This window comes from Somniosus microcephalus, chromosome 9 (genome assembly GCF_052327205.1).
Source record: "Somniosus microcephalus isolate GS21.2 chromosome 9, FLI_Smic_1.0, whole genome shotgun sequence".
Taxonomy (NCBI): domain Eukaryota; kingdom Metazoa; phylum Chordata; class Chondrichthyes; order Squaliformes; family Somniosidae; genus Somniosus; species Somniosus microcephalus.
Window position 1 is genome coordinate 8,126,568 of NC_140995.1, and position 12,422 is coordinate 8,138,989.

Consider the following 12,422-nt stretch of genomic DNA (forward strand, 5'->3'; position numbering starts at 1 on the left):
AAAAATTCCCTTACACTTAAATGGACAAGCTCTAACTTTTTCTGGCTTATTTAGTAGGTATCTATCACGTAAGTACAGCAAATTGACGCCGTTGCATGTATCTGAATGCTGAGTCTCTCATCGGGATACTGTTATAGCGAAGCTTTTGAAAGAGCAGGGCAACTCGGCCAGCAACTTCCTGATTTCCGCATTTAACTGCGCTGGTGCGGTCGCTGGAAGTTGCTGTCCGACTTACTCTTTAATAATGGAGGGCACTGATAGCCTCACCTTTATTTTTACCTCAAAATCGAGGCCTATGTAAGTCCTTAATTCCGCAAAAGATGGAGACTTAAAACTAAATGTCAAAATAACAGTTTCCATGTAAACCACCCAAAGGCCAAACTGCTCAACATCTTCCTGAATGGTAGAGGCTGGGCCATGACCCAGAGTGTGTATCTAGGTGTTACATTGAATGGTGCATCGACTTTCAAAGAACAACAACAACAATTTGCGTTTATATAGTGCCTGTAACATATCAAAACATCCCAAGGCACTTAACAAGAGCGTTATCAATAAAAATTTTGACACTAAGGCTGCAGATCGGTCGAGAAGGATGAGGAGGGATAGTTTACCACAGTCAGTCACATAGAATATCATTTGTGACTTTGATAAGGGCTGTTTCAGTATGGTGGCCTGGGCGGAAACCTGATTGGAGGGATTCAAACATGGAATTGCGGGAAAGATGGGCACGGATTTGGAAGGCGACAACACATTCAAGGACTTTTGAGAGGAGTCATAGAATGGGTACACCACAGAAGGCCATTCAGCCCGTTGAGCCCGAGCTGGCCCTTTCCTCGTAGCCCTGCAAATTTTTTTCTTTCAGGTACTTATCCAACTCCCTTTTGAAAGCTGTGATTGAGTCTGCCTCCACCACTCTTTCAGGCAGTGCATTCCAGATCCTAACCACTCGCTGAGTAGAAAAGTTTTTTCTTATGTCGCCTTTGGTTCTTTTGCTAATCACCTTAAATCTGTGTCCTCTGGTTCTCGACCCTTCCGCCAATGGGAACAGTTTCTCTCTATCTACTCTGTCCAGATCCCTCTTGATTTTGAACACCTCTCAAAGGGAGGTTGGAGATGGGGCAGTAATTTACAAGGACAGAGGGGTCAAGGGTGTTTTTTTGAGGAGAACGATGATGATGGTGGATTTGAAGGGGAGGGGGACAGTACCTGAGGTGAGGGAACCGTTAAGAATATCAGCTAACATGGCGGCCAGGAAGGAAAGTTGGGTAGTCAACAGTTTGGAAATAGGGTCGAGGGAGCAGGAGGTGGGTCTCATGGACAAGATGAGCTTGGAGAGAGTACAGTAGGAGATGGGATAGAATCTAGAGAAAGATGTGAGTTCAGGGTAGGGCAGTGGGGAACATTAGGGGAAGTTTGGCCCGGTGGGCTAGGAGAAGAGAGGGAAGCAACAGAGGCAGCTGAAGGGATGGTCTTGATCTTTGTGACAAAAAAGTCCTTGAGCTCCTCGCGCTTGCTATTGAGGTGAGGATGGAGGCGGCTCAAGAGGGTGGTTTATGAGGACAGTTTGTGGTGAAGAGAAGAGAAGAGAAGCTGGGGTTATCTTTGCATTCCAGGATGATCTTTGAATAGTGAGCAGTTTTAGCAAAGGAGAACAGGACCTGATAGTGCCTTGCTGAAAATTAAGATGAGAAACAACTTGCTGAATGAACTAGCAGGTTTAACCTGGCGACCCAATACGAACAGACTAAGAAACTCTGGTTTATTCTGTAGCAGCATATTGTTCCCTGGTATGGCTCAGCACTTCTCCAACAGGTCTACTAGAATCAAGGACCAGAATTCACTTCAATACAGTTGAAGGAATGTCACTTGTGTCAATCTTGGTAATCAGTGACTTCAGCAGAACCGTTTTGTAGATAGTCTTTGCACACTAGGGTACAGTAGTACAGTAGTATAGTGGTTCTGTTACTGCACTAGTTACTGGAGAACGTGGGTTTGAATCCCACTGTGGCAGTTTGAACATTTGAATTAACTTTTTTTTTTAATCTGAAAATAAAAAACTGGTATCAGTAAAAGTGGCCATGAACTTGTCATAAAACCCAACTGGTTGACTAATGTAATTTAGGGAAGGAAACCTGTTGTCTTTACCTAGTCTGACCGATATGTGACTCCAGTCCCATACCAAAGTGGTTGACTCTTAACTGCCCTCTGAAGTGACCAAGCAAGCCACTCCGATGTATCAAACTACTACAAAGAATACCACACAAGCTGCAGCAATTCAAGAAGAAGGTCCACTATCACCTTCTCAGGGCAACTAGGGATAGGTAATAAATGCTGGCCTTGCCAGCGATGCTCACATCCCAAGAATGAGTTAAAAAAAAACGTCATGATGTGATTAGAATGTGATTGTCACACATACCTGGCAACAACCAGAGGGAACTGTCTTTTGAGGATCTGAGTCAACTGAGACACAAATGCAGCTATACCAACTGCTGTAAGGATACCTGCAGCTACTGTGTAACATATGCTAACATCCAGTGCCAGTAATGGTCAGCTGTGGTCTGAAATACAGCTCCACCTCTTTGCTGCAACAACAACAGTTTGCATTTATATAGTGTCTTTAACGTAGTAAAATATCCCAAGACACTTCACAGGAGTGTTATCAAAGAAAATTTGACACTGAGCCACATAAGGAGATATTTGGACAGGTGCGAGGTAGGTTTTACAGAGCATCTTAAAGGAGGAGAGAGGTAGAGAGATCCAGAAGTTTAAGGAGGGAATTCCAGAGCTTAGGGCCAAGATAGCTCACGGCACGGCCACCAGTGGTGGAATGATGACATTCACAGATGCACAAGAGGCCAGAATTGGAGGAGTTCAGAGATCTCAGAGGGTTGTAGGGCTGGAGGAGGTTACAGAGATAGGGAGGGGTGAGGCCATGGAGGGATTTGAAAGTAAGGATGAGAAGTTTAAAATAGAGGCGTTGCCGGACCGGGAACCAATGGAGGTCAGGGAACACAGGGGTGAACAGGCCTAGGTGTGAGTTAGGTTACAGGCACCAGAGTTTTGAATAGGCCAAGTTTACGGAGGGTGCAAGGTGGGAGCCTGGCCTGAAGAGCATTAGAATAGTTGAGTCTAGAGGTAACAAATGCATGGAATAGGGTTTCAGCAGCAGATGAGCATGGCAGGGGCAGAAACAGTCGTTGTTATGGAAGTGGAAGTAGCCAGTCTTCCTAATGGAGAAGATGTGGGGTCAGAAGCTCAGCTCAGAGTCAAATAGGATGCCAAGGTTGTGAACGCGCTGGTTCGGCCTCAGACATGGCCAGGGAGATGGATGGAGTTGGTGGCTAGGGAACGGGGTTTGTGGGGGGTACTGAAGACAACGGCTCAGCCTGCAAAGAATTTGACTGTGATCTTCTGTATTTTAATGCTATGTTTTCCTCTATTAGCAAAATTTACAGTAGAATGGATATTGGGCAGATTTAAGACAGCCTGAAACAGAAAGTGGGGTATTCAAACCCAGTTTTCCTAACTCAATTCATTACTGTAACTTCAGGTACAGATTCGAATGGGAGCACTCTAGAAGTGGAACTGGAAAATTCTATGTACATAAAATTTAAAGGGTTGGAAATAATTTAAGGGGATTGTTATAATAAGGGGCAAACATTCTGAAAGGTTTTGGAGAGCCTCAAAAGTCATTTAACCCCACTAGAAGCCTTTACCAAAATTCCTGGGGTAGAGGACTGAGAAATGACATGCAAAAATGCAAAGAAAGTAAACCCAAAGTGCTGACATGAGGCTACAGGCAAGTGGCAAAGCAGCACAGCACCCAAGCACCTATATAGAGAGAGGCCTGCTGAAATGGAAGTGGTGCTGCAGGAGATGCTTGTGAGGTTGATGGTCCTCTATACCAGCCCATGGCACTATCCTCATAGGTGAGCAGTGCAGCAAGCATGCCGGCAAGCAGATGGAGTTACATTTCAGGCACAGTGCACCATTGTTGTCACTGGATGTGCCAGCCCTAGGTTGCATGGTGGTTACAGGTGCCCTTGCACCAGATGGCACAACATCTGCTCCTCTGCTGATAGGACTCTGAGAAGATAGTTTCCCACAATTATTGCTGGGCAGGTGTGCCAGGGCCTGCAGAAATGGTTGGAGGCATCAGGGCGTACTGCCTGCTGATTACCCTGACATATCTTCTTTTATGTAGCGCCACTGTGATGCACTATCAATTGCTACAAAAGACTGGAGATTGAGTAAGTAATAAACAGGCTTTTATTACCAAAGAACAGAGCATGCCTCTTGGGGTTGCCTGGTATCCAAAAGGGCCGGAGGCTTCTGAGCAGCGACCTTTATACCCAGCCATGAGGGTGGAGCCAGGGGCGGAGTCAGCTGAGGCATGCACAGACAAGTACAACAATACTAACAACAGTGGTTTACCACATTCACCCCTTGTTTAGAATTGAGTCCGGCGGGGTGAAGTGCACTAAAAATTCGTGTACTGAAGTCTATCAGGAGGCCTTGTAAGCCGTCCTGAGCGTCGCAGCAGCGGCGGTGATGGTGCAGCATCCAACGGTGAACCCGGTGTCTCGTTCAGAGGAGGTGTAGCAGGTGGCGGACCCTGGGGCTGCTGCATGCCGTCTACAGGGGTCAGAGCATGGGTAATGGGAGGTAGCGATGGTGGTCTCTCAGAGGCACCCGAAGGTGCGAGGTCTCGTGCGGGGACTGTGTCCTGGGGGTAGGCAGGAGTAGCGGTGGGTGGCGAAGAGGGTGTTTCAGGAGCACCTGCAGGTGCGAGGTCTCGAATGGAGACTGTGTCCTCCCGCCCGTCCGGGTACACCACGTAAGCATACTGCGGGTTAGCGTGGAGGAGGCTCACCCTCTCGACCAGGGGGTCCGCCTTATGGGTCCTCACGTGCTTCCGCAGTAGGACGGGACCTGGAGAAGTCAGCCATGTTGGTAGCGAAATCCCCGACGTGGACTTCCTGGGGAAGGAGAACATTCTCTCGTGAGGAGTGGCATTGGTGGGTGTACAGAGCAGCGACCGAATGGAATGGAGCGCCGCAGGGAGGACCTCCTGCCAGCGGGAGGTCGGAAGGCCCTTAGATTTTAAGTTTAAAAGGACTGCCTTCCAGACTGTCGCATTCTCCCTTTCCACCTGGCCGTTACCCCGGGGGTTGTAGCTGGTGGTCCTGCTTGTAGCAATGCCTCTCGCGAGCAGGTACTGCCGAAGTTCGTCGCTCATAAAAGATGAGCCCCTGTCGCTATGGATATAGCTAGGGAAACCGAACAAGGCGAAGAGGTCATTCAGACATTTAATGACCGTGGTACTGGTCATGTCCGAGCAAGGGATGGCAAACGGGAAACGGGAGTACTCATCAATTATATTGAGGAAGTACACATTGCGGTCAGAGGAGGGGAGGGGCCCTTTAAAATCGATGCTCAGCCGCTCGAAGGGGCGCGTGGCTTTGATCAGGCTCGCTCTGTCTGGCCTATAAAAATGCGGCTTGCACTCGGCACAGATCTGGCAGTTCCTGGTCATGGTCCTGACCTCCTCGATGGAGTAGGGCAGGTTACGGGATTTGATAAAATGGAAGAACCTGGTGACCCCCGGGTGGCATTCTATCGGGGTCTGGGCCGATGACTCCGTTCTCCACTACGCAGCCAAGAATAGCAAGGCGCGTAGTACGAAACATACATTTGTCTTTGTTGTATGTGAGATTCAGCCGCTGGGCCGTCCGGAGGAATTTCTCTAGATTAACGTCGTGGTCCTGCTGGTCGTGGCCGCAGATGGTGACGTTGTCTAGATATGGGAAAGTGGCCTGGAGCACGTTCTGGTCAACCATCCGGTCCATCTCCCGTTGGAAGACAGAAACTCCGTTGGTAACGCCGAAGGGAACTCTGAGAAAGTGATAGAGCCGACCGTCAGCTTCAAAAGCTGTGTACTGGCGGTCCTCAGCCCTGATGGGGAGCTGGTGGTATGCCGACTTCAGATCAATCGTCGAGAACACCCGGTATTGTGCTATCTGATTGACCATGTCAGATATGCGGGGGAGTGGATATGCATCCAGCTGGGTGTAGCGGTTGATCGTCTGGCTGTAGTCAATAACTAGGCGCTGTTTGCCGCCAGCCTTCACCACCACCACTTGTGCTCGCCATGGGCTATTGCTGCTCTCGATAATCCCTTCCTTCAGGAGTCTCGCTACCTCGGATTTAATGAAACCCCTATCCCCGGCACTGTAACGCCTACTTTTGGTAGCGATGGGCTTACAGTCGCGGGTGAGGTTAGCGAACAAGGAGGGGGGGGAGACTTTAAGGGTGGAGAGGCTGCAAATGGCGCGCGGCGGGCGATTTAAAAACTGCTGGCTGCAGACTGTGAGAGGGGGGAGGGGTCCACCATACGCTAAAGTGACACTCTTAAGGTGGCACTGAAAATCCAACCCCAGTAGGACGGCAGCGCAGAGATGGGGCAGGACCAGAAGTTTAAAATTTTTGTATTCAGTACCCCGCACTGAAAGAGTCACCATACAGTAGCCACCGACGTCCGCTGACTGGGCTTTGGAAGCCATAGAGATGCGATGACGCGTCGGCAGGACCGGGAGAGAGTAACTGCGCACCGTGTCGGGGTGTATAAAACTCTCCGTGCTCCCGCTGTCAAAAAGGCAGGTAGTGGCGCAGCCGTTTACCGTAATGTCCATCATGGACCTGGACAGTTGATGCGGGAGAGATTGATCCAGCGTCACGGAAGCCAGCGTATGTTCAAGCGTGTCGATGCGGTCGTCCGATGAGGCGGTGGTGGAGTCCGGGTCCCCCGTAACCAAAGTCGGAGGCGTCCAAGATGGCGGACAAAATGGCGGCGCCCACGGTCCCCACGCGGCTGGGGGAGCCCAAGATGGCGGACAAGATGGCTGCGCCCACGGTTCGCACGCAGCGCTGCTGGCGTTAGCGGTCTTCCCTTTGCAGGCGCTAACGTAGTGACCTTTCTTCCCGCAGCCGGAGCAGGTAGCATTCTTCGCGGGGCAGCGTGCTCTAGGGTGTTTAGCTTGGCCACAAAAATAGCATTTTTGTGCCTTGGACATCGCTGCAGCAGTTGGAGGTGGCGGTCCCATGGCCCAAGATTGCGGCGTCCACGGCGCGGGGCGATGAGGGGAGAAAGCGTCCATATTTCTGTGGGCCGCGTCGAGCGAGAGCGCGAGGGACACTGCCTTTGTCAGGTCTATTTCACCCTTCTCCAGCAGCCTCTGCCGGGAGTAGTCGGACCTTAGACCCGCAACGAAAGCGTCTCGTATCAGTCCCTCCGCATGTGCCGCGGCCGATACTTCCTTGCAGTCGCAGCCGCGTCCGAGTACCCGCAGTGCCCGTAGGAAGGCTTCCACCGATTCCCCGGGCTGCTGTCTGCGAGATCTTAAAAGGTGCCTGGCATAGACCGTGTTAACCGGGCGTGCATACTGCCCTTTCAGTAGGTCGATAGCCGCCGCGTAGGTCGTCGCATCTTGGATTAAAGTATAGACTTGGTGGCTCACCTTCGAGGCCAGGATTTTCAGTTTATTTTCATCAAGAGTCACGGTCGAGGCTTCCAGATACGCCTCAAAGCAACGCAGCCATTGTGCGAATTTAGTCGACGAACCCGCTTCTTGGGGGTCTAGGTCCAGGCATGTTGGTCTGAGGGCTCGCAGCAGCGCCTGCTGCTCAGCGTTTTGCGCCATCGGTTGATCAGCATCCGCAGCCAACATTTAACTTTGGTAATAAAATTGATGCACTATCAATTGCTACAAAAGACTGGAGATTGAGTAAGTAATAAACAGGCTTTTATTACCAAAGAACAGAGCATGCCTCTTGGGGTTGCCTGGTATCCAAAAGGGCCGGAGGCTTCTGAGCAGCGACCTTTATACCCAGCCATGAGGGTGGAGCCAGGGGCGGAGTCAGCTGAGGCATGCACAGACAAGTACAACAATACTAACAACAGTGGTTTACCACACACTGAAAGCGTGACATATCGTGATTGGGTTGCTTCTGAGGAAGCACTCAGCATTGATATTAGTCAGGCATTCATATATCTTAGTGATGACCTTGAGTCTGCTGTCGCCGCTTCCCTTTGGTAGTGGAGCCTCCACCTGCACTGCCTGCCAGAGTGAGATATGTTTTCCTATGCCTGTAAATTTGGGTACAGGCAGGTGCCAGCGGGTGGGCACAGATCATTATGCATACTGACCTGCGGAGTATCCCCTCCTTCCCTCCCCCCCGCCCCCCCCGATCCTCCTCATTTTCTCCATTGGTGCTAGTAATTGTGTACAGCGCAAAAAAAATGACAACATTGGGCACCAACGGTCATGAGAATCTTAAATGCTCGAGAAAATAACATAAATGGAACATGGTTTGGAAATGGCTAAAATGCATTTACTTTTTAATATTACTGGGTCCTTTTCACGGCCTTCCATATATCTACTGCCACCGAGTAACTCTGGACATGTGTTTCACACGGATGTTCTTTACGTTGGATGTCCTGCATGTACAAACAACCTGAAATGGTGTGTAGGCCTGACACCCCCCACCAAATGAATATCCAAATGAAGCTCCAGCCTGTTTGAGGTGGGTTTCCACTGGCAAATGATTTGGATGCAAAGTGGGCAGAATTTTAATGGGATGGGACTTCTGCCCAGTCTACTTGAATAATGGTGTGGAGATGCCAGAGTTGGACTGGGGTGGACAAATGTAAGAAGTCACACAACACCAGGTTATAGTCCAACAGCTTTATTTGAAATCACAAGCTTTCGGAGCGCTGCTCCTTCGTCAGGTGAAGTGGAGAAATGCATAAAGACACAGCTTATATAGTCAGAGAATCATGTCAGATGTTTACAGGTAATGTTTCCAACTGCCATTTATCACACCTCGGCAGAGAGATAATCACAGCATTCACACCTTTGATTGCTGTGTTTTTATGCATTTCTCCACTTCACCTGACGAAGGAGCAGCGCTCCGAAAGCTTGTGATTTCAAATAAAGCTGTTGGACTATAACCTGGTGTTGTGTGACTTCTTATACTTGAATAATATTTGAGAATCAATCAAATAACATTGGAAAATCCAAACTTAAATGTTTCTGTTGCAGGGCGGCAAACAATTTAATCAAAGAAGAAAACGTCGTTCCTGTCTCGCCATTTGTTGATTAAGTTCCTTGAGCCACTCCATATAAATGTCTGTGGTCACCAATTGTTTTTTATTTGCAAAGTAGATCATCTGTGTCAAACATATTAGCCTAGATTTTTCACTTGGGCAAAAACCTGAGGAGAATAAAGGTGGGACATCATTTAGGCCTGCCTGAACTAGTGTGCTTACTCCACCACAATTTCAGGAGTTTGTTTATAATTTTAATAAAGCAGATGAGCTCCCTGAAACATTACCACCTCTGATTGGGACCTTCCAATTTTGGGGCAAGAACTTGCATGACGCTGCACGACTTTAAAGGTCTGCAGCATCTTAAAGGGGTCAGTGCAGGAGAAAATCTTGAAGAAAACTATGGCCCGGATGCATAGGCGATTGTAAGTGCCCCGCAAGTTCCGGGTTTCCGCATGCGATGCACATGCCGAAAACCCGGAACTTGCGATCTGCCAAGTTTTAGCTTGACAGATCGTACGAATCCAAAGGAAATGGACATTCGCTGGCGCAGGGTTGCGCTATTTGCCCAGCGAATGCCCACAAAACTCTTACACCTGGTAAAAGCAGGCATAAGGCCTTCTTTTACCAGCTTAAGGGTTTAAATAAATATTAAAATAAATTTTTAAAAATCATATAAACATTCAAAAACCTTTAAAATTAGTTTAGGCTATTTTTCGCCCCTTTAAAAAATGTTTAAATTTATTTTTCAAAAAATTAAATTTTTCTTTTAAATGTTTAATTAAATTGTATTTTAATTAATTTTAAACATGTGACGATTTATTTTTATTTGGGTTGTGTGAAAATGTATTTTTTATGTGATTCCTATTATGCTTATGGGGATTCCTTACGTAAATGGAATCCCTATAAGAATAATAGGAATCCCCCTTTTTGATTGGTTGGGCCATCCCACGGGATCTCAGGGATGCTTGCGAACCGCATGGGCCCCTGGGATACGTGGGCCTATACGCAGGCGTACGCCTGCAGGCCCAGGAACGCGAGTCTTCGTAGGTTCAGGGATCAGGTAAGTATGGATTTTACTTGCGGTTCGGAGGCATTCGCCCACAGGAAACTTCTGACCGCAATTTCAGGTCCAATATAACAATTTAGTTTGCACGCAATGTCTCTCAGTACTGCGGAAGAGATGAGCGGCAGAAAGTAAAGTAGTTGACAGAAAAATTTTTTAAATCCCAAAATTGGTTCAGATATAAATGGCTGGATATTTTTCCGGGGTGGTTTCACCACCGGAGGTGGGTGAGCACGGGACTAATGCCTGCTGCCCTGACCTTGCAATGACCCCAACCCATTTTCCTTAGTTGGTAGGTCATTAAAAATGTAGGGTGGGCTCCTGGTAAGAACCCTATTCTATAGGGGAAGCCTGCCACTGCAAGAAAGGAAAGAGGGGCAGCTACTATTATTATTGCGGAGCAGGCCCAAGGGGCCGTATGGCCTACTCTTGCTCCTACTTCTTATGTTCTAAAGAAGGGAGAAGTGGCCTGAAGATTTTTGGAAGTTTTTTTAAGTTAAAGTCACTGAATGAACTAAGGCCTAACTACTTTGGGTATGGGGGCAGAGGAGAGGGAGAGATGGCTACAACAAGGCCCTCTCCCTCAAACAAGGCCACCGGTGAGCTCCCTGCCACAGCTGCTGAAAATACTGCTACCCTAGTACTGGTTTTACCTGGGGTCAGGTGCTGCAGCAGGTTTTCCTAGCCATGCTGTCTACTATAATCAGCAAGACAGTCAAGCATTGGGCAACTGAGCTCACTGATTCAGGGGACCATTAGGGAGGAAAATTTCCTATGCCAGTTTTACGGGCGGGCATCCACTGGTAGGTCTCCCTGCCCCATGTTCCATTCACTGCCACTATACTGCTGGATTTTGGGAAGTATAACAAAGGAAATTTCAGGCCATGGATTCTGCAAAGCTTCAGGATTTCTGTGTTTGGCTTTTTCAAATTTTCTCCCTCCTTTTTCTTCAGCATTTAACAACACTAGGCACCCACTATATACGGGTATGATTGGCTCTGCTCATAAATAGGCGGTAATGATGGAAATTGGGATGAATGATATCCCACGACATTATCGCCTTATTTAAAGAAACCACGTACATTAGATTGGATGCTTCTGCCATAGATGGCAAATGACAATGCAAAAACTGGGCAGGTGCTAATCTGGATGGGGATGTAGTAAATAATGGGAAGTAAGAATAGGAAAAAATACAGACTATCATGTGGGTCATAGGCACTTCCTGTGAATAGCCATTTCTCCTTACAGTCAGCCATAATATCTTCTGCTATACTCTCGCCATTTGTAGTAAGTGTAGCAAATGATCCTTCTGTGCACCTTCCAGACTGAATCGAGCATAGCCAACAGGTGCACCCATTTCCCAATACTCTTATTCAATCAGATGATGAACTGTGACATCAAAAATGCATTGTTCAATCATGCATGAAGAACAATAAAGCAAAAATATCTAACATAGAAGATAGGAGCAGGAGTAGGCCATTCGGCCCCTCAGGCCTGCTCCGCCATTCAATGCGATCATGGCTGATCATCCAAATTCAGTACCCTGTCCCTGCCTTCTCTCCATATCCCTTGATCCCTTTAGCCTTAAGAAATATATCTAACTCCTTCTTGAATATATTTAATGAATTGGCCTCTACTGCCTTCTGTGGTAGAGAATTCCACAGGTTCACCACTCTCTGGGTGAAGAAATTCCTCCTCATCTCAGTCCTAAATGTCTTACCCCTTATCCTTAGACTGTGATCCCTGGTTCTGGACTCCCCGGCCATTGGGAAAATCCTTCCCGCATCCAGTCTATCTAGTCCTGTTAGTATTTTATAAGTTTCAATGAGATCCCCTCTCATTCTTCTAAAGTCCAGCGAGTATAAGCCCAATCGACCCAATCTCTCCTCATACGTCATTCCTGCCATCCCAGGTATCAGCCTGGTGAATCTTCGCTGAACTCCCTCCATGGCAAGAACATCCTCAGATAAGGCGACCAAAACTGCACACAATACTCCAGGTGTGGTCTCACCAAGGCCCTGTACAACTGCATCAAGACATCCTTGTTCCTGTACTCGAACCCTCTCGCAACGAAGGCCAACATACCATTTGCCTTCTTAACCGCCTGCTGCACCTGCATGCTTACCTTCAGCGACTGGTGCACAAGGACACCCAGGTCTCGTTGTACTTCCCCTTCTCCCAATCTATTGCCATTCAGATAATAATGTGCCTTCCTGTTTTTGACACCAAAGTGGATAACCTAGCATTTAT

The 12,422-nt window shown here is 48.0% G+C and overlaps 1 protein-coding gene across 1 annotated transcript in view; it reads left to right on the forward strand.

Moving 5' to 3' along the window:
- The window catches only part of LOC147112236 (protein disulfide-isomerase A6-like), a 96,675-nt gene that overhangs the window by 4,874 nt on the left and 79,379 nt on the right, over positions 1-12,422 (forward strand). The gene's annotated exons all lie outside the window — the stretch shown is intronic.